Genomic DNA, 8,281 nt, shown 5'->3' with positions numbered 1-8,281 from the left:
TCAGAACAATTTCTATATTAATAACAAACGGCACATTAATTTGAGCTGAATGTCCATTATATTATTACCTTCAATTAAAAACCCAAAAATTCACAATTAGGGATAATCAGCAGTTACCTAATTTTATGAAATGTACATTAATAACAAATATAATGTTCTTTACATATTTCAGAACAATTCCTATATTAAAAACAAACGGCATATTATTTTAAGCTGAATGTATTATATTATTACATTCAATTGAAAATATAAAATTGACAAGTAGAAATAATCACCAGTTACCTAATTTTAGGAAATGTACATTAGTCACAAAGATAATGTACTTATAGATGATTCAGAAAGATTTCTATATTAAAAACAATACGCATATTAATTTAAAGTTGTATGAACAATATATATTATTTCCTTCAATTAAAAATTCAAAATTAACAGAAACTAGAAAGTAAATATTAAAAGAATACTTCAGAGATATAAAATTGGGGAAGAACAATGCGAATGTGTTTCTAAAGGTAGAAAAAATAATTCATGCACATTAATCCGAATTAATTTTTAACAGTAAAGCAGTATAAATATCACAAATCAAAACATCAAACTTATACTGCTATTGAACAATTAAGTGATCCAAATTAAACATTATATTAAGTTATGATAGAGAAGAACTGGTAATGTAAAACGACTGAGCTAAAAACTGGTTACTACTTTTATTTTTTTACTCCGTTTTTTTTTTCTTGTAGGTAGTTAGTTACTATTGTAATGTAACTGTTAAAAAATAAAGGAAATGATAAATACATTTAATACCCTAAAATAGTTAGTTAGTTGCCTTGAAGCTTGGCCACTGCAGTCCCCGAAAGGGGTGGCTTACATGCTCCATGTGTTTAGTGTTGGATTAAGCGGATCCTTGCTTCTCATTTGAAGGCGGCAAGATAAAAAGACACCCTAGAGAGGCCGAGTGAACCCTTTTTGGGGGGGCCGGGTATCCAAAATAAACGGGACGGGAAAGGGTTTAAGGTTTGATTAGGCGGACCGCTACCGCGGATCCCCCTAATCAAACCCTAAACCTTTCCCTTGCTTCTCAATCGAAGGCGGCAAGACAAAAAGACACCCTAGAGGGGCCGAGTGAACCCTTTTTGGGGGGACCGGGTATCCTAAAACGGGACGGGAAAGGGTTTAGGGTTTGATTAGGCGGACCGCTACCGCGGATCCCCCTAATCAAACCCTAAACCCTTCCCTTGCTTCTCATTCGAAGGCGGCAAGACAAAAAGACACCCTAGAGGGGACGAGTGAACCCTTTTTTGAGGGGTCGGGTATCCTAAAACGGGACGGGAAAGGGTTTAGGGTTTGATTAGGCGGACCGCTACCGCGGATCCCCCTAATCAAACCCTAAACCCTTTCCCTTGCTTCTCATTCGAAGGCGGAAAGACAAAAGACACCCTAGAGGGGCCGAGTGAACCCTTTTTTGGGGCCGTATCCTAAAACGGATTTTAGGGAAAAGGTTTAGGGTTTGATTAGGCGGACCGCTACTGCGGATCCCCCTAATCAAACCCTAAACTCTAAACCCTTGCTTCTCTTTCGAAGGCGGCAAGACAAAAAGCGACCCTAGAGGGGACAAGTGAACCCTTTTTTGGGGGGCCGGGTATCCTAAAACGGGACGGGAAAGGGTTTAGGGTTTGATTAGGGGGACCCCTACCGCGGATCCCCCTAATCAAACCCTAAACCCCTTCCCTTGCTTCTCATTCGAAGGCGGCAAGACAAAAAGACACCCTAGAGGGGCCGAGTGAACCCTTTTTTGGGGGGCCGGGTATCCTAAAACGGGACGGGAAAAGGTTTAGGGTTTGATTAGGCGGACCGCTACCGCGGATCCCCCTAATCAAACCCTAAACCCTAAACCCTTGCTTCTCCTTCGAAGGCGGCAAGACAAAAAGAGACCCTAGAGGGGACGAGTGAACCCTTTTTTGGGGGGCCGGGTATCCTAAAACGGGACGGGAAAGGGTTTAGGGTTTGATTAGGCGGACCACTACCGCGGATCCCACTAATCAAACCCTAAACCCTTTCCCTCGCTTCTCATTCGAAGGCGGCAAGACAAAAAGACACCCTAGAGGGGCCGAGTGAACCCTTTTTTGGGGGCCAGGTATCCTAAAACGGGACGGGAAAGGGTTTAGGGTTTGATTAGGCGGACCGCTACCGCGGATCCCCCTAATCAAACCCTAAACCCTAAACCCTTGCTTCTCCTTCGAAGGCGGCAAGACAAAAAGAGACCCTAGAGGGGACAAGTGAACCCTTTTTTGGGGGGGCCGGGTATCCTAAAACGGGACGGGAAAGGGTTTAGGGTTTTATTAGGCGGACCGCTACCGCGGATCCAACTAATCAAACCCTAAACCCCTTCCCTTGCTTCTCATTCGAAGGCGGCAAGACAAAAAGACACCCTAGAGGGGCCGAGTGAACCCTTTTTTGGGGGGCCGGGTATCCTAAAACGGGACGGGAAAAGGTTTAGGGTTTGATTAGGCGGACCGCTACTGCGGATCCCCCTAATCAAACCCTAAACCCTAAACCCTTGCTTCTCCTTCGAAGCCGGCAAGACAAAAAGCGACTCTAGAGGGGACAAGTGAACCCTTTTTTGGGGGGCCCGGGTATCCTAAAACGGGACGGGAAAGGGTTTAGGGTTTGATTAGGCGGACCCCTACCGCGGATCCCCCTAATCAAACCCTAAACCCCTTCCCTTGCTTCTCATTCGAAGGCGGCAAGACAAAAAGACACCCTAGAGGGGCCGAGTGAACCCTTTTTGGGGGGACCGGGTATCCTAAAACGGGACGAGAAAGGGTTTAGGGTTTGATTAGGCGGACCGCTACCGCGGATCCCCCAAATCAAACCCTAAACCCTTTCCCTTGCTTATCATTCGAAGGCGGCAAGACAAAAAGACACCCTAGAGGGGACGAGTGAATCCTTTTTGGGGGGGCCGGGTATCCTAAATAAACGGGACGGGAAAGGGTTTAGGGTTTGATTATGCGGACCGCTACCGCGGATCCCCCTAATCAAACCCTAAACCTTTCCCTTGCTTCTCAATCGAAGGCGGCAAGACAAAAAGACACCCTAGAGGGGCCGAGTGAACCCTTTTTGGGGGGACCGGGTATCCTAAAACGGGACGGGAAAGGGTTTAGGGTTTGATTAGGTGGACCGCTACCGCGTATCCCCCTAATCAAACCCTAAACCCTTTCCCTTGCTTCTCATTCGAAGGCGGCAAGACAAAAAGACACCCTAGAGGGGACGAGTGAACCCTTTTTTGAGGGGTCGGGTATCCTAAAACGGGACGGGAAAGGGTTTAGGGTTTGATTAGGCGGCCCGCTACCGCGGATCCCCCTAATCAAACCCTAAACACTTTCCCTTGCTTCTCGTTCGAAGGCGGCAAGACAAAAAGACACCCTAGAGGGGCCGAGTGAACCCTTTTTTGGGGGGCCGGGTATCCTAAAACGGGACGGGAAAAGGTTTAGGGTTTGATTAGGCGGACCGCTACCGCGGATCCCCCTAATCAAACCCTAAACCCTAAACCCTTGCTTCTCCTTCGAAGGCGGCAAGACAAAAAGAGACCCTAGAGGGGACAAGTAAACCCTTTTTTGGGGGGGCCGGGTATCCTAAAACGGGACGGGAAAGGGTTTAGGGTTTGATTAGGCGGACCGCTACCGCGGATCCCCCTAATCAAACCCTAAACCCTTTCCCTTGCTTCTCATTCGAAGGCGGCAAGACAAAAAGACACCCTAGAGGGGCCGAGTGAACCCTTTTGGGGGACCGGGTATCCTAAAACGGGATGGGAAAGGGTTTAGGGTTTGATTAGGCGGACCGCTACCGCGGATCCCCCAAATCAAACCCTAAACCCTTTCCCTTGCTTCTCATTCGAAGGCGGCAAGACAAAAAGACACCCTAGAGGGGACGAGTGAACCCTTTTTTGGAGGGCCGGGTATCCTAAAACGGGACGGGAAAGGGTTAGGGTTTGATTAGGCGGACCGCTACCGCGGATCCCCCTAATCAAACCCTAAACCTTTCCCTTGCTTCTCAATCGAAGGCGGAAAGACAAAAAGACACCCTAGAGGGGCCGAGTGAACCCTTTTTGGGGGGACCGGGTATCCTAAAACGGGACGGGAAAGGGTTTAGGGTTTGATTAGGCGGACCGCTACCGCGGATCCCCTAAATCAAACCCTAAACCCTTTCCCTTGCTTCTCATTCGAAGGCGGCAAGACAAAAAGACACCCTAGAGGGGCCGAGTGAACCCTTTTTGGGGGGACCGGGTATCCTAAAACGGGACGGGAAAGGGTTTAGGGTTTGATTAGGCGGACCGCTACCGCAGATCCCCCAAATCAAACCCTAAACCCTTTCCCTTGCTTCTCATTCGAAGGCGGAAAGACAAAAAGACACCCTAGAGGGGACGAGTGAACCCTTTTTTGGAGGGCCTGTATCCTAAAACGGGACGGGAAAGGGTTAGGGTTTGATTAGGCGGACCGCTACCGTGGATCCCCCTAATCAAACCCTAAACCTTTCCCTTGCTTCTCAATCGAAGGCGGCAAGACAAAAAGACACCCTAGAGGGGCCGAGTGAACCCTTTTTGGGGGGAGCGGGTATCCTAAAACGGGACGGGAAAGGGTTTAGGGTTTGATTAGGCGGACCGCTACCGCGGATCCCCCTAATCAAACCCTAAACCCTTTCCCTTGCTTCTCATTCGTAGGCGGCAAGACAAAAAGACACCCTAGAGGGGACGAGTGAACCCTTTTTGAGGGGGCCGGGTATCCTAAAACGGGACGGGAAAGGGTTTAGGGTTTGATTAGGCAGACCGCTACCGCGGATCCCCCTAATCAAACCCTAAACCCTTTCCCTTGCTTCTCATTCGAAGGCGGCAAGACAAAAAGACACCCTAGAGGGGCCGAGTGAACCCCGGGGGGGGCGGGTATCCTAAACGGGACGGGAAAGGGTTTAGGGTTTGATTAGGCGGACCGCTACCGCGGATCCCCCTAATCAAACCCTAAACCCTTTCCTCGCTTGTCATTCGAAGGCGGCAAGGCAAAAGACACCCTAGAGGGGACGAGTGAACCCTTTTTGGGGGACCGGGTATCCTAAAACGGGATGGGAAAGGGTTTAGGGTTTGATTAGGCGGACCACTACCGCGGATCCCCCAAATCAAACCCTAAACCCCTTCCTCGCTTCTCATTCGAAGGCGGCAAGACAAAAAGACACCCTAGAGGGGCCGAGTGAACCCTTTTGGGGGACCGGGTATCCTAAAACGGGATGGGAAAGGGTTTAGGGTTTGATTAGGCGGACCGCTACCGCGGATCCCCCAAATCAAACCCTAAACCCTTTCCCTCGCTTCTCATTCGAAGGCGGCAAGACAAAAAGACACCCTAGAGGGGACGAGTGAACCCTTTTTTGGAGGGCCGGGTATCCTAAAACGGGACGGGAAAGGGTTAGGGTTTGATTAGGCGGACCGCTACCGCGGATCCCCCTAATCAAACCCTAAACCTTTCCCTTGCTTCTCAATCGAAAGCGGCAAGACAAAAAGACACCCTAGAGGGGCCGAGTGAACCCTTTTTGGGGGGATCGGGTATCCTAAAACGGGACGGGAAAGGGTTTAGGGTTTGATTAGACGGACCGCTACCGCGGATCCCCCAAATCAAACCCTAAACCCTTTCCCTCGCTTCTCATTCGAAGGCGGCAAGACAAAAAGACACCCTAGAGGGGCCGAGTGAACCCTTTTTGGGGGACCGGGTATCCTAAAACGGAACGGGAAAGGGTTTAGGGTTTGATTAGGCGGACCGCTACCGCGGATCCCCCAAATCAAACCCTAAACCCTTTCCCTCGCTTCTCATTCGAAGGCGGCAAGACAAAAAGACACCCTAGAGGGGACGAGTGAACCCTTTTTTGGAGGGCCGGGTATCCTAAAACGGGACGGGAAAGGGTTTAGGGTTTGATTAGGCGGACCGCTACCGTGGATCCCCTTAATCAAACCCTAAACCCTAAACCCTTGCTTCTCCTTCGAAGGCGGCAAGACAAAAAGAGACCCTTGAGGGGACGAGTGAACCCTTTTTTGGGGGGCCGGTATCCTAAAACGGGACGGGAAAGGGTTTAGGGTTTGATTAGGCGGACCGCTACCGCGGATCCCCCTAATCAAACCCTAAACCCTTTCCTTGCTTCTCATTCGAAGGCGGCAAGACAAAAAGACACCCTAGAGGGGCCGAGTGAACCCTTTTTGGGGGGACCGGGTATCCTAAAACGGGATGGGAAAGGGTTTAGGGTTTGATTAGGCAGACCGCTACTGCGGATCCCCAAATCAAACCCTAAACCCTTTCCCTTGCTTCTCATTCGAAGGCGGCAAGACAAAAAGACACCCTAGAGGGGACGAGTGAACCCTTTTTTGGAGGGCCGGGTATCCTAAAACGGGACGGGAAAGGGTTAGGGTTTGATTAGGCGGACCGCTACCGCGGATCCCCCTAATCAAACCCTAAACCTTTCCCTTGCTTCTCAATCGAAAGCGGCAAGACAAAAAGACACCCTAGAGGGGCCGAGTGAACCCTTTTTGGGGGGATCGGGTATCCTAAAACGGGACGGGAAAGGGTTTAGGGTTTGATTAGACGGACCGCTACCGCGGATCCCCCAAATCAAACCCTTAACCCTTTCCCTTGCTTCTCATTCGAAGGCGGCAAGACAAAAAGACACCCTAGAGGGGCCGAGTGAACCCTTTTTGGGGGGACCGGGTATCCTAAAACGGGACGGGAAAGGGTTTAGGGTTTGATTAGGCGGACCGCTACCGCGGATCCCCCAAATCAAACCCTAAACCCTTTCCCTTGCTTCTCATTCGAAGGCGGCAAGACAAAAAGACACCCTAGAGGGGACGAGTGAACCCTTTTTTGGAGGGCCGGGTATCCTAAAACGGGACGGGAAAGGGTTAGGGTTTGATTAGGCGGACCGCTACCGCGGATCCCCCTAATCAAACCCTAAACCTTTCCCTTGCTTCTCAATCGAAAGCGGCAAGACAAAAAGACACCCTAGAGGGGCCGAGTGAACCCTTTTTGGGGGGATCGGGTATCCTAAAACGGGACGGGAAAGGGTTTAGGGTTTGATTAGACGGACCGCCACGCGGATCCCCAAATCAAACCCTTAACCCTTTCCCTTGCTTCTCATTCGAAGGCGGCAAGACAAAAAGACACCCTAGAGGGGCCGAGTGAACCCTTTTGGGGGACCGGGTATCCTAAAAACGGGACGGGAAAGGGTTTAGGGTTTGATTAGGCGGACCGCTACCGCGGATCCCCCAAATCAAACCCTAAACCCTTTCCCTTGCTTCTCATTCGAAGGCGGCAAGACAAAAAGACACCCTAGAGGGGACGAGTGAACCCTTTTTTGGAGGGCCGGGTATCCTAAAACGGGACGGGAAAGGGTTTAGGGTTTGATTAGGCGGACCGCTACCGTGGATCCCCTTAATCAAACCCTAAACCCTAAACCCTTGCTTCTCCTTCGAAGGCGGCAAGACAAAAAGAGACCCTTGAGGGGACGAGTGAACCCTTTTTTGGGGGGCCGGGTATCCTAAAACGGGACGGGAAAGGGTTTAGGGTTTGATTAGGCGGACCGCTACCGCGGATCCCCCTAATCAAACCCTAAACCCTTTCCTTGCTTCTCATTCGAAGGCGGCAAGACAAAAAGACACCCTAGAGGGGCCGAGTGAACCCTTTTGGGGGACCGGGTATCCTAAAACGGGATGGGAAAGGGTTTAGGGTTTGATTAGGCGGACCGCCACCGCGGATCCCCCAAATCAAACCCTAAACCCTTTCCCTCGCTTCTCATTCGAAGGCGGCAAGACAAAAAGACACCCTAGAGGGGACGAGTGAACCCTTTTTGGGGGCGGGTATCCTAAAAACGGGACGGGAAAGGGTTAGGGTTTGATTAGGCGGACCGCTACCGCGGATCCCCCTAATCAAACCCTAAACCTTTCCCTTGCTTCTCAATCGAAAGCGGCAAGACAAAAAGACACCCTAGAGGGGCCGAGTGAACCCTTTTTGGGGGGATCGGGTATCCTAAAACGGGACGGGAAAGGGTTTAGGGTTTGATTAGACGGACCGCTACCGCGGATCCCCCAAATCAAACCCTTAACCCTTTCCCTTGCTTCTCATTCGAAGGCGGCAAGACAAAAAGACACCCTAGAGGGGCTGAGTGAACCCTTTTTGGGGGGACCGGTATCCTAAAACGGGACGGGAAAGGGTTTAGGGTTTGATTAGGCGGACCGCTACCGCGGATCCCCCAAATCAAACCC

This window comes from Silene latifolia, chromosome X (assembly GCF_048544455.1).
Source record: "Silene latifolia isolate original U9 population chromosome X, ASM4854445v1, whole genome shotgun sequence".
Taxonomy (NCBI): domain Eukaryota; kingdom Viridiplantae; phylum Streptophyta; class Magnoliopsida; order Caryophyllales; family Caryophyllaceae; genus Silene; species Silene latifolia.
The sequence above is the reverse complement of the archived record's forward strand: the minus strand, read 5'-3'. Positions refer to the sequence as shown.